The sequence below is a fragment of the Pseudorasbora parva genome, chromosome 12 (assembly GCF_024679245.1).
Source record: "Pseudorasbora parva isolate DD20220531a chromosome 12, ASM2467924v1, whole genome shotgun sequence".
Taxonomy (NCBI): Eukaryota; Metazoa; Chordata; class Actinopteri; order Cypriniformes; family Gobionidae; genus Pseudorasbora; species Pseudorasbora parva.
The window spans coordinates 27,228,863-27,249,054 of NC_090183.1; the positions used below are offsets into that span (position 1 = coordinate 27,228,863).

Below are 20,192 nucleotides of genomic sequence, written 5' to 3' on the forward strand. Positions count from 1 at the left end.
TCTCTCTCTCTCTCTCTCTCCCCTCTCTCTCTCTCTCTCTCTCTCTCTCTCTCTCCTCCTCTCTCTCTCTCTCTCTCTCTCTCTCTCTCTCTCTCTCTCTTCTCTCTCTCTCTCTCCCCCTCTCTCTCTCTCTCTCTCTCTCTCTCTCTCTCTCCTCCTCTCTCTCTCTCTCTCTCTCTCTCTCTCTCTCTCTCTCTCTCTCTGAGGTGGAATCTGAAATCTCATTGAGTCACATGAACTCTAAACCTTGTGATATTCCCATTAATATGGAGCAGCTCTTGGGCTCCCGGCCATCTGCCAGATTACGGTCTTTCATATACTGCTGTGACACATTGTTGTATAAACTGAGGTTTTATACAACAAACATTTCAGTCCTCTAGCATTAATCTACCTAAGCTTATCTCAATCCACGGAGCTGGATATTGCTCTTTATAACTCGTCTAGCAATGGAAGCTGATATTACATCACTCCAGATGTCACATTTCTTCACCCCTGCTATTCACGACAAGCATCTTGACTGCATGGGATTGAAAATTGGATGATAACTGTACAGCACATTAAAGGGTTAGTTCACCCGAAAATGAAAATTCTGTCATTAATTACGCATTCGAAATTAAGATTTTTTTAAATTAAATTTTGAGAGCTTTCTTTCCCTCCATTGACAGTGTGTGTACACAACTACCAATTTCAAGCTCCAGAAAGGTAGTAAAGACATCTTTAGGGTGCGTTCACACTTGTCATGTTGGGTTCGATTAAAACGAACTAGGGCTGCGCGATATTGATGAAAAATGCAATATGCAATATCTTGTTAAATAATGCCATATTCGATATGTCAATTATTTAAAAATTGAGAATGAAACCTTTTGTGTTTCACATTCTTTCTGGGAAAAGAAAGCTTCTGAAAGTGACAGCAGTGTTTTAGTTGTAACATTTATGTCACATTATATTAAATAACTCTTTTTAACATCAAGCTAGTCATATAAGTAATAGTCGTGTGCCCAGTCTATTCTTTGCTCTATGCATCAGCCTAAAACTTAGACTTTTCACAATGTTGAAGTAGCCTATTAAAATAATTCAGATATTGCATGCCGTTGCGATATGCATATTGCGATATGTACATTTGCTATATTTTGATAATTTTGATATATTGCACAGCCCTAAAACGAACCCTGGTGCGATTGCTCGGTTAGTGCGGTTCATTTGAACATATTTGAACGCTTCCATCCGAACCCTAGTGCGCACCAAACAATCTGGACCAAGACTGCTAAAAAGATGGGTCTCGGTCCGCTTCCAAACAAACTGGTGCGGTTTGACGGACCAAAGACATGTAAACGAACCAAAAACATGACGTAATAGATGCGACGCTACAAGTCAGCTGATTTGACGATGCAAAGATCGGTGTATCCAAAATGAGTAACGTTAGAGGGCAAACGTGGAGCAATGAGGAGGTAAAGTGCCTCAGAAATATTTGGTCCGACGAGGATGTTTAGAAAATGCTAGAAAAAAAAACACACAAAAAGCATACCTGGTTCCTCTCATCAATGGACCTTTATTGCCCATTAGTTGGTACAGACGACAGAACTGCAGTCTCTTCTGCGGCAGATCTTCTTTTCTGCACAACGGAGGAAATCCTGCTGCTGTTTTGAATGTTTTGAACGTTTTGAGCTCTTTGTGAGTTCTCAGCTGAAAATAATGCCATATGTACACGCGTAAAATTATTGCGTGTAATGAATTTTCGATAAGCAAGCTCCGTTGCGAAATATACGTCATAAGCCGACCAATCAGGTTGTGACCGTCTCCCTATGCCTTTGGTTCGGTAACTTTAGGTTCGCTGTTAAAAATGCCAGTGTGAACGCTAAGCGGACCAGGACTATGTTTTGTTTTTTGGTCCCGACCAAACAAACCGAACTACAAGTGTGAACGCACCCTAAAGTAATCCATCTGACTTTAGTGGGTTTACCTCCATTTTATGAAACAACATGGGTGGTTTGTTGAGCAAAAAACAAACATCACTTGATTTACTAAATTAATCTTCAACATGTGTTCACGAGGACACCACGATCCATGATTAAAAGTGTAAATAATTATTTAATTAAAATAATTTAAAAAAAATTGTCATAATTACTCACCCTCATGCCATTCCAAACCCTTAAGACCTTCGCAAATTAAGATATTTATGAGATCAGACAAGAATACTTTTTGTGCGTTTAAAAACAATGACTTTATTCAACATTCCGTATCACTTTTCTTTCGTGTCACTCTCCTATACACGATTCACATAAACAGCAATGCTTTGGTGCTCAGCCAATAGTGAGCCGACGTTCTGCTGTAGATCCCACAGCTGTAATCTCATGAAAAATGCCATACCTGGCAAAGGTTAATGTTGATTGAATAGCTTGTGACAGAAACTGGACATTTTGTCACCCTTGTTTCCTTATACTTGATTGTTTGAAGCCGTTTCTTTCACCGCTAGAGTAAAAAAATCAACATCGAAACGAACAAAATAAATGTTGTTTTTTCGCCACGTTCGGTGTGAAAGAACTCATTGCACAAACAGCTGATCAAAAAATAAAACCATCACGCAAATTATCCACACGTCAAAATCGCGTCCAGTGTAAAAATGCCTTAAGTCTTATGAAACATTTAATGGTGCTTTTTTGGAGCTGGATATTCCTTACTCCCCATCTGCTTTTAGCAATTTTATGGAAGAGAGAAGCTCTAAATATCTAATTTTGTGTTCCATGGAAGAGTAAATTATGCAACATATGAGTTTCATTTTTGGGTGAAATAACCCTTTAATGTCACTTTTCCAACATCTTGTTTTAACCTTTAAGTATCACTGCAAAACAAAAGGCCATCATTCTCAGTCAGGGGTCCGTGAAGCTGCTGTGGGTCCCTGAAGGTACTCTAGGGGGTCCACAGAGAAGACAGTATTACGTTTTTAAAACAATTATAGGATAATTATAGCTTTCTGATTTATGTTAAGCAATGTAATGATGTTAGTAAAATAATTAGTTATCTGTTGTGTTTTTTTTTTTTGTAGTGACATTAAACACTGCTCTGTTTTTTTGTTGCATTTATTTATTTGGCAGATGCTTTGTCCAAAGAAACTTACATTTCATTCAAGGCTTATTTGAACAGTTTGCCGATTGGAACTAAACCTTCTGTGACCTTTGTGTTGCTAGTGCCATGCTGTTTGAGCTTCAGGTACACATCCAAAAAGGACAAAAAAGCTTCTTAAAAGCACCCATACCACTGTTAATTTAGCATTTATGTGTGTGACCCATAACTGATTGATACTGGGAAGATACGTTGGATGGTGCTTGCATGTGATGTTACACATTTACATTATGAGTTTACAAAAAATAACAGCACACATTGTCTCAGGCTTGGTGTCCAAATTAGTGCCTCACAGAAAGGGCTGCCCTGCTTCCAGTGAGATATTCTCTGTGGCTGCACACTAGCAGGGGCTCGCATTTGTTTAACATTTGAGGTTGAAAGGTCAGTCAATATGAAAAGTCTCCAGATGCGTTTAAGGGATCAGAAAACATGGCTTGTCAAAATGTGTTCTGACAGCTGCCTGTATCTCTGAAGCACCTGATGTTCTTGGTATTACATATTTCTGCATTCATTTATTTCTTTAGAATTTAGGCCATACAATCTCATTTTGTGAATGTGTTTTCTAGACATCACTTTTTGCATGAATTATTTAGTTATTAAGCATTACATGGCTGTGTGTGTGTTGTGTTCATTCCTTGTTAATAATTCTTGAACGTTTGACCTATGTCTTTAGATTTACATTGGTTCTGAATGATCACCAAATAATTATATATTTATAAGTGTGTATGTGGGTGTTCTAGAGCCTTTTTGTTAGGTGTAAAAAGTCAATCTTTGAGCCTTCAAAGTTTATAGTATTTAAAAGATACTAGAAAGACTTGTTTTTTTGTTGAGGAAATTGGCACAGATATGTGCAACAGATTTTCAGAGAGTTCTAGATTCCTAAATTACTCACTAGAGAAAACTACTGCAAACAAACTAATCTTTTTATCCATAAAGAAACTAACTTTCACTGATAACAAACCTTTCGAGGCAGACCTGTCATGATCTCTGAGGTTTAAGCTTTTAAATTCATTAATATACATTACCCACAATCCTGCGGCAGTATTGAATGGTCAGTATTCTGAGAGAACAGAGAGTGACTAGGGCTCTGTAGAGAAGTTTGTCTGTTTAGGGCTGCTGTAGAAAAATGACGGTGCAAAAATGGTGATTTCTCTGTAAAGATACTTGCCAAGACCGGTATTTTGACATTATTTTGTGTGTTTTTGACTGTTTAAGCGCAATAAGCAACTATAACTAAATCAGTTTAGTACTGAGAGGCGGCTTTATGTGCGCGCACTTTGGGTGTAAGCTCAAAATCTGTGGGAATGAGTACAATTATGCATAATACATGCAATCCCACGGTAAAATTCGAACCCTGTAACACTAAAAATATTCAATCAGAGCAAATGAGTGTGTGAGGGGAGGGTGGTTTGTGTGTCAACTCGCTGTCGGAGAGATGAGAAAACAAGAAAGAGCAGCTGGTATCGTCTATCTGTTCGGCAGGAAATAAGTATTGGAAATGTTTAATATATTTCAGAATCAATATGTATTGAAAAATGTATATTTTTGACAACACTTCAACTGGTTTATTATTTCAGATTCCTTTTAAAAGACTTTAATTGAAAAATGATATATTATATATAAAATTCAATTGCATTTGGTAGGTTCATATCTGGGGTATTAAAGTGCCTCTGTTATGTTTTTTTGAATATTCCCTTTCATGCAGTGTGTCATATATAACAATTATATAACTATATATATAACTATATATATATATATACATACAGTATATTTGTGTTTGTGAATGTAAAAGTTCTGCAAAGTTTTTTGTCGAAATGCATGTAAACCTGTTGCATGAGACTTTTAAATACCGTTAAATACCGGCTTTAATGTCAAGCCTTGCCTATACTTCAAATATGGTATTTCTTAAATATAATAAATGTTCTTTTACCCAATATATTGTATCATCATTTCTGATTTGATCATATTCAATCACTGTCACTGTCATTCATTGTCTAATTTTCAAGCACTTTTTTGCTTTGTTGTCGAAAGTTGTAATGTTGTGATTGAAGTCTTAAATGCCTATAGGAATAGGAAAATAAACTGAACAGTACTTCCTGAACAAAGGATGCTGGAAAAGTGGACAGTTACAAGTTACACATAATATTAAGTCTCATTAGTTATTTGTGCTGGGCCATGTGGTTGGCAACTGTGCATGTGTGCAGCAAACTTTTTTTTAGCGCAGCTGTAATGAGAAAGAGATGGTGAATGAAGACAACAGCAGTCAAATTGATCTGCTCCTGATAAAGTTGTTGGCTTACATCCCTCTTTTAGCTCAGGCATGGCTGAGTGACTTGTGTGGTTCTCTCAATACTGTTGTGTCTCATTATAAACACCATCTTTTACATATTTTATCTCCTTTATATAGACGTTGTGTGTGCACGCTGCATGTCTAGAGACGCTAATTAGTGCTGTCATAAACACTCCCACATGCCTGGGTGTTCACTTCACATCACACAGGACGAGTGGGCGGAGCACCTCCCTCTGAGTCTCGGGTCTCCGACTGAAGGTTTGGCAGTCTGTGTTACAATGACCTTTATCAAATCATTCAGCAAAGAGTTTTTGTCAACTTATGGTAATGGGACTAGTAGGTGAATTGCTATTGTGAGCGTTTGTGTTTTTTATTGATCTAATTCAATTCAAGATGTGGTACACCCAAAAAAGAAAATTAATGTCATTGTCTCACCCTCATGTCGTTGCAAACCCATCTTTCCAACAACAATGAAACTTTGAAGAAACTTTGACTCACTTCATTGAATGTCCATGCATGCAACCAAAACTTTGACACTTCAAAAAATGTATAAAAACATTGTAAATATAATCCAAGTGCTCAGTGCAAGTTTATATATGAATAAAAGCCTAAAATAAATCTATTCATCATATAAAGCAATCGTGACTCTTCAGAAGACTTGGATGAAACCACCTTAATTCCTATGGATTACTTTTACTATCCTCTTTAGAAACTTTATGAAGCATCAACGAGTGGACTTTCAATAGAGGGACATACATCTCTCAGGTTTCATTAAAAATATCTTCACTTGTGTTTCAAATATGGATTAAAGTCGTATGGGTTTTGAATTATATGAGTGTGAAAAAATTATTAATATTAGACTTTGAAGTAATAGTTTACTCAGAAATGTAAATTAATCATTTCACTCACATGTTTGTCCAAACCTATACAACTTTATTTCTTTCTCTTTGGTTCATTGAACCTGTCACTTATCTGAGTTTCAGATATATGGATGTTGTCTTTGCATGGAGCTGATGGTAGGAACACTATTTAAGAAAACTGAGGTTATGTATACACAATATTTGAAATATTTTCTAATGCATACTATTCTAATCTAATCTAATTCAAAGATTTTTTTTTTATATTGTTGTTATATTGTAATTTTTTAGGAAGATCACCATTAAAATTGTTCAAAAACTTCTTAAAAGCACAAGTCCAGCTCGTTTTATGCTCATCCACTTTTTAATGTCGAGCAAATTGAATCAGACAGTGAAAGAGATGACCTTATCTCATCACCAGAAAGCCATTTGCTCAAACCACAGCCTCTGCAATTTAAAGGCTTCACTCGGTTTACAAGCTGTCTTGTTTTCCTTGCAATATCCAGGACCAACTCTTCCCAGATTTGCATGGTAAAATCACTCAGGTGAGTATAATATAAATGGAGTAATGTGCTGAAAGAAGGTAAGGAGAGACAAACTGTCTCATCAGCTCACTGTCTCACTTTACCTTTTGCATATACTGCCTCTTTTTACGTCAGAGAAACCACATTCGGCTTTTCATTTCTACAAGCATGTCAATTGCAGTTATTCAGGGTTTTCTCAAACTTTTGTTTGGTTTTTTTTGTGGCCATTTTCTCCTTTCAACTCTTTTATAGGCCACACTAACAGCCAAACTTCTAGTTACACTAGTTTTCTAAGCAGACTTCATACATTACTTTCATCTCTTTTGTTCTAGTAGTTTCTTATTCTTTTATACACACCTTACTGACTGATATACAGTACAGAGACAAGGAAGTATGCAACCCCTTTCCCTTTTTAGAATTTCAGTTTTGAGAATCTGAATACGAGCTCAAAAGACCAAGAGGTCACAAGTTCAAATCTTGTTTCACTACAACAGTGAAATAACAGGGTCTAAAAACCGACTACAGAAAAGAGTGATGCTGGGTTATTATGATGAAACAACTGGTAAGGGGAAAATTCTGAGCGAAGTAACCTGATATCCAGTTCATTTTTTCCTGGAATAAGTTATTTGTTGAGATTTGGTGGGCTGAGATAGCACCTATGGCCCCATTTATGATTTTTTTTTAATCAACAAGCATCTCTGACATTCACTTCCTCATGAGCTGCGCATATGCAACCATCCAGGAAACTCCAGTCAAGTCACTTTCATATCACTTTTTAGAATACAGATTGTTTCAAAACAATAAAAAATGAATGCAACAATGATTGTTTTGGCTGTACAGCAGCAATAGAAGAAAGTCATTGTCCAGCTTCAGTAAGCAAGGGTGTAAATCAGATGGTTCATCACAATTCGATACGATATTGATTCTCATAGCCAGCGATATGGTATTTTCCAATACCTCAAAAAGTTCTGTGATACGATTACGATACGATATGATTCAGGGGAATATCGATCAATATTCCGATATTATATAAGAGGAAGAGTTGTTGTAGTACAGCACATTTGGGAGTCTGCTCAAGCTGTCACATTTGTCTTTTCACATTTATTGCAATGCAGTACGTAACACAAATCCAATAGCATGTCTCAGTGGTGGGCGGAGACTTTTTACCCGGGTATGCTGGGTGACGTGCTATGTCAAAACCACCTGCATTGAATGGGTTAATGAGTGCATCAACCCGATCACACATAAATGCGTATAAATAGCATGAGTGTGCAATGTCGGGGAATGTATACGCCAAAACTCATTTTGCCGTGCATATGATACGCTGTTTTTCGCGTGCATATGATACGCACTTTATGGCGTATATATGACACGCTCTTGGTTAGGTTTAGGGTGGTGGGGCGTATATATGACACGCTCTTGGGTAGGTTTAGGGTGGTGGGGTGGGGGTTCGTATGTATAATACGCCATAAAATGCGTGTCATATGCACGCGAAAAACAGCGTGCCATAGACACGCCAAAATGAGTTTTGGTGTATACATTCCACGACATTGGACACTCGTACTATTTATACGCATTTTTGTGAGAATAGCCTGAGTGCATTCACATTCGCTCTAGAGTGTTAGCTGCTGTAATGACACATAGCAACACAGCTAAAAGTTTACTACTATATTTTACCATTTATTGAAAGTAGCCTACATTTACCTGTTGATGGTTCACAAGCACCTGTAAAAGCTATTGAGTTGTGTTTGAGTTGAGTCAGGCGTAATGCGTGAGAGGGGTGTCGACTGAGGACACAAATATGAAATCAGAGGCAAATAAGAAACACCATAACAGGCAAATTGATGATTTTAACAAATACATAGACTACGATTAACAACCTCGTATAGTTACAGGTCTGCATACAGTAAGTTTGTCTTTTAGCGGTTATAAGTTTGCGTAAATAAAGAAAATGTCATTAAATACTATGAAAATAGTTCATGACTTTTTTTCAGTCTATTTGGTTTTCTATTAAACACAATGTGATTTTGGTTTATCGAGATCTTACAGTAACAGCACATTTTTCCTCTTGGGCGAGCGCTCCGCTCACAGCTAATGCTGCCTTCACGTGCTATCGGAAATGCCCTGCTTCCCATTTCAGAAGTCGTAATTACGAGCTTGTTGCATTCAAGTGCCTTGTTGTCGGAATAGACAGGAATCATAGAGGACACCATTTTTATTCTTGTCTATTTATTTATGTAGTGTCACATGCACTGACAACCATGAACATTTATGATGCCAGATTTTGTAATTTCGGTCAAATGCAGGCAATTTTCACTGTGTATAAAACATACAATAGCCTACGCTTCAAACGGCTGCTTGTGTATGTAAATATGCACTATATTAACATGACAAGACCAGACGATCTAGCTATTTTGGGGGAAAACACCTGTCACAGAAGCACGCCCATCTCAGGAATTTGGGTATCAAAATTATTTCCGACTTCCCAGTGGTAAACACTACACCAGAGGGCATTCAAGTGCAATTTTTACCTCGGAAACTCATATTTACGATAATTCCGATAGCACGTGAATGCAGCATTACCCTGCTCATGTAATTCCCCATATGCCAGCAAAACAATGAGAACGTGGGACAGTGATAACGATACATAACAACAGAGCGTTGTTGAGCACCAAAGCTGCTGCAGATCCGCAATACCCGGAAGTCTCAGTGAGTGGCAGATTTGAAGAAAATTACCATCTCTGGCAAATAAATAAATGATGGAGAGCTACATACGTAATACTAACATTTCATTATGTTAGCTATAAAGTACACCTCAAACAAGGGAATTTATAGTAATAGTGTTATACTAATCACTGAGTCCACGAATGGCTTGGTTATGCAGAGCATTCACAGTTTATATAGACCGCATGCCACTATAAAACAAGATGACAACATAATTTATACCTTAATTAAACTATACCTAGCTTCATGCAGCATGTATTCTCTGGCTCTGAAGCCATATTACAACAGTTCCCACACGAGCGATTTATAGATTATTATGACAGAATATGCTAATCAGTGGCTTGAAGATAGTCAACTCTAGCCTGACAAGCCAGACCCACATCGAGATGTTTGGTCTGGAAACTCACCATTGACAGGGCTCAATCCAAAGGGCCGGCATAAATGGTTGTCTTTCAAACTCCCTCTGCATGCAGTAGGATAGTGCTACAACCAACCAAAGCAACGTGAAGCGGAGCTCGTTGATAGATTAAACTTTCGCCATATATCCGGTCGGCAAAACTCCGAACACAACTTCCCTTTTTAAGAATGACTTCAGTGCCGTTCTTTGTTCTTTTCTCAGAGAAAAGCTTAACTCCAAGTCTTCCAGAGTCGTGGTCAAAGCTGATTTGAAAGACCGCCGTTCGCCAGCTTCTGTGTTTACTAGAAGAATGCAAGCGCAACTCGACCGTCACTGTTAAGCCCCGCCCACCGACTCTATACACAATGTGATTGGCCTGACCAGAGTTTGGTTTTTACAACTCAGAAGTGTATTGAGAGTTGCTTGAACGACACTCGCGACAGATTAGATTTGCTGCCGCTAGGGTGCGTCTAGATTTCTAGGATAAGTCAACTCCACATCAGCTACATAAATTCATCAACTAACCATTCAGAAAAGTCTTGTTGCATTCTATATGTTGTCATTTCTTCTTGAGTCTCTCCATAATTGCCAGACTCTGGCTTGAACATAAAGGGCTGAACATTTTCAGTGTGCGTTTACATGAGGTTATCGGAGCTGTTAACATGAGCGCTTGAAGTTTGGCCCTCCTCTTGAAAGGGGGCTGGGAGCAGTATCTCATTTGCATTTAAAGGGATGCACACACAAACAGTGCATTTTTCAACAATGCAAAAATCAGAGACATATTTTACATCTTGTAAAAGGGGGCATTATAGGATCTTTGTAACAGCTGCTAACACACCTTGAGCTCTTGAAGCTCCGCCCTCTTCTAGAAATAAATGTTAACGTTCTATAAAATAATTATTTGTGGGCTATTTTGAGCTAAAACTTCACATACACATACACACACTGGGGACATCAGAGACTTATTTTACATCTTGTAAAAAGGGGCATTATAGGACCCCTTTAAAAGCACAGGTCATATTTAGACACTCTATCATCTGTTTAATTGCCAGAGAACTTTGGTTTATGCAGTTTATCTGTTGTGCTAATTTGCCATCTTTCAGAATGAGGCAAACAAATAACAGCATTCTGCAACTTTCATGCCCAAAATGGATTTGTTGGTAAAGGCCCTGACTTTGCAAAGTAAATGCAACTTTCTCTGCCATGCTTAAAAAAAGATTTAACTCTCTAAGTGTCTCCAAAGCAAACACCAATTCTTTCTGTTCTGTGCACAGAATCAAAAGCCACGGCCGCAGGCTTGTATCTTCTTCTGCTATCCTGATGAATATTTACATGCTTAAACACTCAAATTAGAATTCATTATCTTGTGTAATCTTGGGTTTAGATCTACATGTGCAGTTGTTTGATTAGTTCCTTGAGGATATGGGTTTTGTGCTTGGTTTGTGGGCCTTCTACCTTTTCTCACACTTGCCTTTTGATGCTAATGTCTGGCAAACGATAGGCCTGTTGTGTTCAAATTAGCATCTCTATTAGTATTGAAAAGCTGTTTTTGTGGTTGAAGTTGTGTGATCCAAACCTCTCTATCCTACTTAGCAGCAGTTTACTGAAGGTATGCACATCATCTTGTGGCGACATGCTTTCATACCGGACATATTACGCTGAATAATTTAAGATCAACACAGGGTTTAGTTGAATGAGCACCTGCACATTAACCGGTCTAATGCAGAAGCTGCGCCATAGCTGTGGGATTTTTACATTATTAAAGAGAAAATACAGCACAGTCGCCTTTGTCATTCTTGACATTTCCTGAAACCATCTTTGCAATTTGACAGCATCAAAGATGCATGAGAGACCTACGAATCCACTCTAAGAATTTCCCTTTTCCTCGAGGACTGAAATCTTGTGCTGCCTCTAGTTTGTGAGCTTTGAAAGGTAAAGTAGGTTTATTCTGTTCCTGCCATGGTCAGCCTGCTGCGAAGCAGGTCACTGTCACGTTGACATTCTAAAACATGTTCTCTCTTTCCTCCACAGCTGCTTGAGGTTTATCTCGTTCAACAGAGGAAGTGGTGCGGGAAGAAGAACGCGTCGGCCTTAACGTTTTGTGTGTACAACAGGATATCCGACGCTGGGAGCGTTAGCCTCGTGTCGAGAGGTGATATAAAAGATAGATTGCAACTTGTATTCTTAACATGCACAAAAACAGTTTTTGTGCCCCATGCCCCATATCCCCCCCTCTTCGTCTCTTTCAACGCATCTGCTCTCTCACCATATCGCTTTAGTCCACGCTTCGGAGCATAGACACCTCATTTCAGCTTGTTACAAGTAGTAATATGACTCACAAAAGTAAGACATTCCTTATCTGAAACTCGTCTCTTATCATATTTGTAGTAATTCTGTGCACTTAAAATGTTAAATGTACTCATAGGCGAATACGTTAAATGCCAGTTGACTGACATCTGGAAAACAGTGGGATTTCATGCTGGGGCAGCGGTAATTGTTTTCAGATTTGTTTTAGAGTGTCTTTTTGATCAAATTTGTGAGAGAGCGAGGGAGAGAGAAGGAAAGAAGAAGGAGAGGGAGCCAGACACTACTCATGGGGCCCATTAGGAAATTGCCAGTAAGCAAAGTTGCAAATAAGCTGTCACACAGTACAAATGAGATTACCTTTCCAATGTGCCCTGGAACCTGCACGCCGGGGGATGCAGAACCAGTCACGGCAAAACAAGGCACAATCGTCTGATTTATCTCAGCGCTTGATCTTCTGGTTGTGTTCTTTCTGCCTCTGTTTTTCATGCATGGTGTGCAAAACAGTTTACAAAGTGCTTGCAGCACAAGTTAATCAGTTGTAGACAACCTCTGAAGCGAGTCGACGCAGTGTTTCAAGTCAGGGATTTCACTTATAGTCATCAACATGGGAGTTTATACACGTACAGAGAGACTTAGTTGCATATTTCTGACTAAACTGTTTACATTTATTACTATTTATTCACTTCTTGATCAGTTTGTTGATGATTTGCTTTCATTGTTGAAGAGATACAGGTGTCAATAATGGCAGGTGTCTCTACCAGTAGTTGCACTTTTATCTCTCAGGGGTGGATTTTTTTTTTACACGCGTTGGAGATTCATATTTTGTAACTAAAGTAAATTAAAGTAAATTAGGTTTTTTTGCGCAAACAAAGCACTTTGCTTCATGAAATTGAGGTTAAACCACTGGAGTATAAATAGTGCTGCTAAATAAATAAATAAAATGCTTTGTATTCCTGTATTATTTTACTCTTGTCCTAGACTGGGTAAACCCAGCCTGATCTGCCAGCGATTTGATTTGACCCTGCAGCTCAGTCTGGAATCCTGTACATTTATTTATCCGGCTTCTGTCATGCTTTTGGGGGAACCAATCATAGACTGACTCGTGCTATTGGTGGGTTTAACACAATGACAGATAGGGAAGGATGGATCGATGTCTGTTGATCACACCTCTTGTGGACTGATTGGTTGAAGAACTATCCAGTTGTGTACAGTGTCATTTGAACTATGCCCTTTGATCAGGCCTCTTGTGCAGTAGAAAATATAGAGTAGACTGCCCCGAACAATGTTCAATCTTAAAAGATTGAGCTTGGTCTGGAGATAGCCAGACAACGCTTGTCCCAGACCAAAAACTTTAACCTTAAAATATAATAATAATAAAATAATAATGTGTTACATTTATCTAGTGCTTTTCTGGGAAACTCCTCTTCCACCACTGTGCAGCATCCACCTGGATTATGCGACGGCAGCCATATTGCGCCAGAACGCTCACCACACACCAGCTGATAAGTGGAGAGGAGACAGAGTGATGAAGCCAATCAGTATATGAGAATGATTGGGAGAATATGATGAACAGTGGCCAATGTGCGATTACACCCCTACTCTTTTTCCGAAGTACATCCTGTTTTTTTTTATGACCACAGAGAGTCAGGACCTCAGTTTTCCGTCTCATCCGAAGGACGGTGCTCTTTGACAGTATAGTGTCCCCATCAGTATACTGGGGCGTTAGAACCCACACAGACCACAGGGTGAGCACCCCCTGCTGGCCTCACTAACACCTCTACCAGCAGCAACCTGGTTTTCCCAGGAGGTCCCTTCCAAGTACTGACCAGGCTCAGCCCTGCTTAGCTTCAGTTGGGTTACAGGGTGATATGGCTGCTAGCTATGAAAATATGAAATATGAAAATCCATCATAAAAATTGTATTATAAATATAGCTGCTAACAGCAATTGCGGGGCCAAGCCCATTGTGGCTTGATTGCGCCACAGGGAAGACACATGTTCATTGACATGTTGTAGGTCCATAATTTCGTCTTAGAGACTCCAAATTTGGTCCATTTACTATTGATGAACACCTCTACAATTGTGCCAAATTTCATAATTTTCTTACTTACGGTTCATAGGGCTGCCATACGGAATATGACTTCCATATGGAATAATAACAATAATAATATAGGAAACTAACAGATACAATATGGGCTACACCCCTTCGGGGCGCCAATAATTAAAAGTAAAACATCTAAACTAATACTGAAATAAACATAAACCACTTCAACATTTATTGTGTGAAAATTATATTTGTACAAAAAATTTGGCCCTCAGTTATGCACTGTAAAAAATTATTTAGAAAAAAAGTTACCTGGTTGCCTTAAAATTTTGAGTTCATTGAAATTAAATTTTTGAGTTAATACAATAAACATTTTTTGAGAATCGACAACCTTTATTAAAATATTATTAAAAGATTTTGTAAGCATATTGGGTAATTGTGTGTGTTTTATTTCTGATGACGCAGTGAAACATGCCAAATTGTGCTATTTTCATGATTTATCAAATGTTTTATGTGGTTCAGACACAATAATTTTTTGAGTTTCTATTTATTAAACAAATTTCCTTCATTGTATCAACTCAAATTTTTAATTTCAATAAACTAATTTTTTTAAAGGCAACCAGGTTACTTACTTTTTTAAGTTAAACCAACAAAAAACAACATTTTTTTTTACAGTGTAGCAACATTTTCATCACTGCACTGCACTGGAAATATTAAATGGCATGTGAACACAAAGATAAATTATAAATCAAATATTTTTAATCTGTTATTTCTAATCAATCTATATTTATATATAAATATTAACAGAAACATTACATTTATTTGCTTATTTATTAATCTAGCAGCACTGTTTATATTTAAGTACCACGAATGAGAATGTTAGATAATAATGATGATAAAACTAGCAGGAACTGTTCTTATGATAAATTGATCACAGCTTGCTTGCCAACTGATATGTCATAATTTAAAATGGTTCACGTTTCACTATAGTAACATTCACTAAAAAAAGTTGTCAAGTACTGTGAACTCCATATCATGAACTCAAGTGTGACTATTTATGAGTCACTATGATGAATAGATAGATAAGAGTGCACTTCCACTTTCTATAAGCAAGATATATCAGACCACCAGTGTCCTTGCCTGATAATACTTCTCTTTCTAAAACACAAGTCTCATTCCAGTAATGATGTGCTTATTGGTAACGATGAAAAGCCAGTCATTGCCAAAACAGCCCAAAGAGAAATTATGGCGATTTCACTGAATTTACAGTATGAGAATTTGGGGTATAGTTTGTGGTGAGACTTCACTTTCTTGACTCAAAGTTTGTATTGTGGTGTAACACAAGTCTATTTTCATTCTACCGAAACGGCATTTCTATAGACAACCAGGAGACCCTCATTAAATTCACACCAAATGTATGATTCTGTCACACCCACAAAACCCCTCTAGTTGCACTAGTCCCATTCTACGGCTCCATCTTGTTTATCTTTTGTAGGACCCAAAATTACTACATTTAAACTATTCTGGCGAGAGCCTGAATGAACCATGCTATTCAGATGACGATGAGGTTTATCTCAAACTGTTACCTTGACACCACTGTCATCATCATTCAAAGCTATTGCGGTACATTCCCTAGCAGAAAGAAATCAAATAAAAAAGCGGAGCGCTGCTATGATATTTGCATTGACAGCTGAACATGCAAAGTTTCAGATTTGAATGCAAACTGCAGTATGTGGTTGGGTGTTGGTGGGTGTTGAAGGGCAGGCTGTGTCTGAGAGAATCAAGCGTCCTGCTGAATGAAGTATGAAAGGAGATTAGACTAAAGAGATCATAGACTTATCTGTGAGGTATATTATTGAATTATATTACGCACACGTGTCTGGATTACTATTATTTCTGGTTGATGAATGAGCATGCTGCTCTCCCTTGTAGAAATAAATGAATAATTTGAAAGAAGCTAAATACAATTTTAATACAGTTTTTGTTGTCTTTATAATCAATTCATCTGAAGTGCTTTGTATGATTTGACCCAACCACAAATGCCATATGATGAACTAATGAGTTTCTGTTTAAGCACAAGTTTTGGCTGCAAAAATAGATTTGAATATATCCATCAATTTTGCTAAAGAAGAAAGAATTCTTTAAATACACATTGGCCCACTGGGGCATGTTGTCACACGGCAAGGGTGTCTTATAAAAAAAGGTCAATGCAAAGTGCATGGCAGTTGAGTAAATCTGAGGAATTCAGACACTGACGTAATACACCACATCAGAGAGCTGTCGCAGAAACTTTGTCACACATTTATTTAAGTGCTTACTTTAAAAATAGAAAACAGTCACAGCGACTTTTTATTTTTTTTATTTATAACTTGTAATATTTATAACTTCCTCCATGCTAGCTTTAGTTTAATTGGTGGTATATTAATACAATAAATATAGATTTGGTTTCCCATGGTTAACATTGTGTTCATAAGCATTAAACTAGCCATTAATGATTTTAAAAAACTCTCTTTAACACACCTTTTAAGTCAATGATCATGTTCGTTTGGCGCCATCACTCGACATCAACATCTTTTTTCATGACTTTTCCTCTTTCAGATTAAGTATCGGCAACAGCTAGTTAGATACGTTGATAGCCACTCATCAAGTCATCACTAAATTTGACTAATTTGGATGGTCACGCTAAAAAGAAATGTCTCCCATTGAACATTTTCTAGTGAATGATCACATCTAAATTTTTCAGTTGGCCAAATTGAAATTCTGATGCAATTTAATTCACAGAAATTCAATTCGGCCAAATTAAAAATTTAGATGTGATCAGTCACTTGAAATGTTTCAATTGGAGACCTGCATTTTTTACAGTGTAAAGGTCCTTTCACACCGGACACGTAATGGAAAAGCGTAACGAATAAGTGAATATTTCGCATGCGAATATTTCGCGTCAAAACCATTCACATCAGCCGCGACACAAATTTGCGTTTTTTCAGAGCTCCAACATTCGACAGCTGAGAAAACACGAACACTTCGTCATTCAGTGAAGACGAGCTTTTCATTTTATTTAAAAGACCGAAGGTTTTAGGTGCAGCCAGTCTTATAGAACAGAGAGTCTGAAGAGGAGTCTGCTAATCTTGTACAGGAGCTAAAACTTTATCATGGCCGCTTCTGCACTTACTTTCTAAAGTCTGTGGGACAATTTGAGGATCTCCTCCAGAAATGGCAGCGCATCTGACAAGACAAACCGCGCACTTCAGGAACCAATCGATCCGAGCAGATGTTTCCAGTCGAGTCACAATGTAAACATTTCAGTGCCACAGACGTACTGATGGCAACACGTTCACTTTCCATAATCGCGGACACAATGTTTAGAAAAAAATCAACTATTTATAAAAGGTTATAAGTTATTGCTGTCTGTAGCATACAGTGGGCAAACACAGGTGCACCTGTACAGCTTACAGTTGTAATCTCATGAGAAATGCCATGCCTGGCAAAGGTTAAAGTTGAGTGAACAGCTTGTGACATCAACTGGACATTTCGTCACCTTTGTTTCCTTGTATGTGATTGGCTGAAGGCGTTTTTTTCGGCGCTAGAGTAAAAAAAAATCGACATCGAAACGTAAAAAATAAATGTCGTTTTTTCGCCGCAGCACATTGACGTTCGGTGTGGAAGCGCTCACACAAACAGCTGATCGGAAAAAAAAACATTGCGCTAATTATTCGCACGTCAAAATCGCGTCCAGTGTGAAAGGGCCTTAAGGGGGAGTTTAATTAAGGCGTTGTGTCAAGAGGAAAATAATTTAAGTGTGTAACAACTGCCACTGTCTTATTTCTTACATTGTTTTGATGTAAAGTAAATGGAGACGAGAAATCGATTGCATAGACTCCTACAGTCGGAGTCGACTCCAAAAAATCTGCAGCGCTTACTGAATGCTGGCTTACCATTGGCCGTTGCTATTCACGTGAGTAACACAACGCATGCGCACCAGCCGTTCTGTCGTAGAACTAGGTAGTGCTGCACTGTTTAAACTACATCAGCAACGTAAGAGTCTGACACAGGCTAGAAGAAAATGTTGAATAAAGTCCACACACACACACACACACACACACACACACACACACACACACACACACACACACACACACACACACACACACACACACACACACACACACACACGTATGCATATATGTGTGTATCTATATGTAAAGTATATTTATATGTATGTAACTCTTAAGTAGCCTATTTTAGACCACGGCTGGCTGAATCAAAATAAGTGTTTATTTTTACTTATTTGTAAAAAAAAAATGTAACTGATCCTTTAAATGCAGTGATTGCAGCGGACACAAAGAGGACAATATGAAGGCTTTAAAAAATGGTGACACGACATATGAGGAATAATCAGTTATTACACTGTTTGCACAATAAGATAAATACACCCATTGTGAGGAAGAGATATTGCACTAGAGCTGGCTGAGACTGCCATACATGGGCAAATTTCTGTGACTGTGTGTAAGTGTGTGTGCTGCCGGCTGGAATTTCGCCCTCTGACGTCACTGCCTGCTACTCTCCAGATTTGGGAAAAAGAAGTTTCACTTTAAGTGGGGATTTGAAACTCTCTGATTCTTAGAAAGCGAGGTAAGAGAACTATTAAAGCTTTCGAGGGGCGGCTCCACGCGTTGAAACGCCGTTCGCAGGCCCGGGACAACGCAGCGTTGTTAATGCGCGCGAGGTCTACAGCTCGAACTATGTTTGACAACTATATGTTCTTCTGTGAGAGATTCGAGCTGTGCCATTGAAATGGAGGGCGTGGGATTGCTAGAAGGAGGGGGGCGAACTTTGTTTCGCGTATTTACCTCGCAGCCGAAACATTTGAGCGAACATTTAGAAGGTGTCGGCGTACTTTGAATACGATTAGTAGATACTTGTTGCAAATGCACTTCTGAAGTTGACCGTTTTGTGATTCAGAAACATTCTTGCACTGTTGTGTTTCTTTTGAAGAATGCGGAAGTAAATAGGCTGGAGGGTTCGTGTGCAGGAGGATTGTAACTGTGCCTCAGAGACGTGGCTTCTGCTTACAACAGCAACAGAACAGATACGAAAGATTAGTGCTGGCCATGTGCTTTGCTTGCATTGTTCAATTCAAATATCTGTGTGATGCTGCACAACTTATACCGGGGATCTGTAACTTATGTGTTGTTTACTGGCTAAAAGAGGGAATAACCTCTGTTATTAAACTGTTATATTGACTTTTGCAATATTGTGATTTAAGATCTCTTAAACCGAAGTGTGTGTGTGTGTGGATTATATATATATATATATATATATATATATATATATATATATATATATATATATATATATATATATATATATATATATATATATATATATAATATGCACACATATGCGCTACATTTGTCTCAGGGACATTGTAGTGATCTCTGATTTTAAAGGGGGCAAACAAATTGCAGGTTTATGTTTAAATATGTTATATAGACCATGTTTGGTCTATGTCTCCAGCTTAAGTATGGTTTTTTACACTTGCATACACTGCCTGGCCATAAAAAAAAGTTGCTATTTGAATTTAAATGCTTAAGAGTCTATGACTGGATCATTATTGCAGTGATTATTACGTTTCTAGCATGCTGTATATTTGGCAATAGTTCTTCTAGCCCTAATTGATGAGTGTGTAGCTTTTCATTTCATAAACAACAATATGTACACCATGGCCATATTCCAGGATGACAATGATTGAGGATGTCAATATTCATCAGGCTCAAATTGTGAAATGAGCATGAAGAATCTTTTTCACACATGACTTGGCATCTCTCAGTCCAGACCTTAAATTCATTGAAAGTCTTTTTAGATGTGCTGGAGTAGAATTTCTATCGTGCTGGGCCCTCATTTATCAACAATGCATAGAAAAGGTTGTA

At 38.0% G+C, this 20,192-nt stretch overlaps 1 protein-coding gene across 3 annotated transcripts in view; it reads left to right on the top strand.

Annotated features, from left to right (window-relative positions):
- The window catches only part of lpp (LIM domain containing preferred translocation partner in lipoma), a 291,537-nt gene that overhangs the window by 30,676 nt on the left and 240,669 nt on the right, over positions 1 to 20,192 (top strand). The window contains exon 6 of one of the 3 annotated variants that reach the window (XM_067459632.1): positions 11,944 to 12,064. The exons of 1 other annotated variant lie outside the window; for it this stretch is intronic. The gene's annotated coding sequence lies outside the window, so the exon portion shown is untranslated. Of the gene's footprint in view, positions 1 to 11,943; positions 12,065 to 18,751; positions 18,895 to 20,192 lie in introns of those variants that run through there. One more of the 3 variants, XM_067459634.1, reaches the window with a different exon arrangement.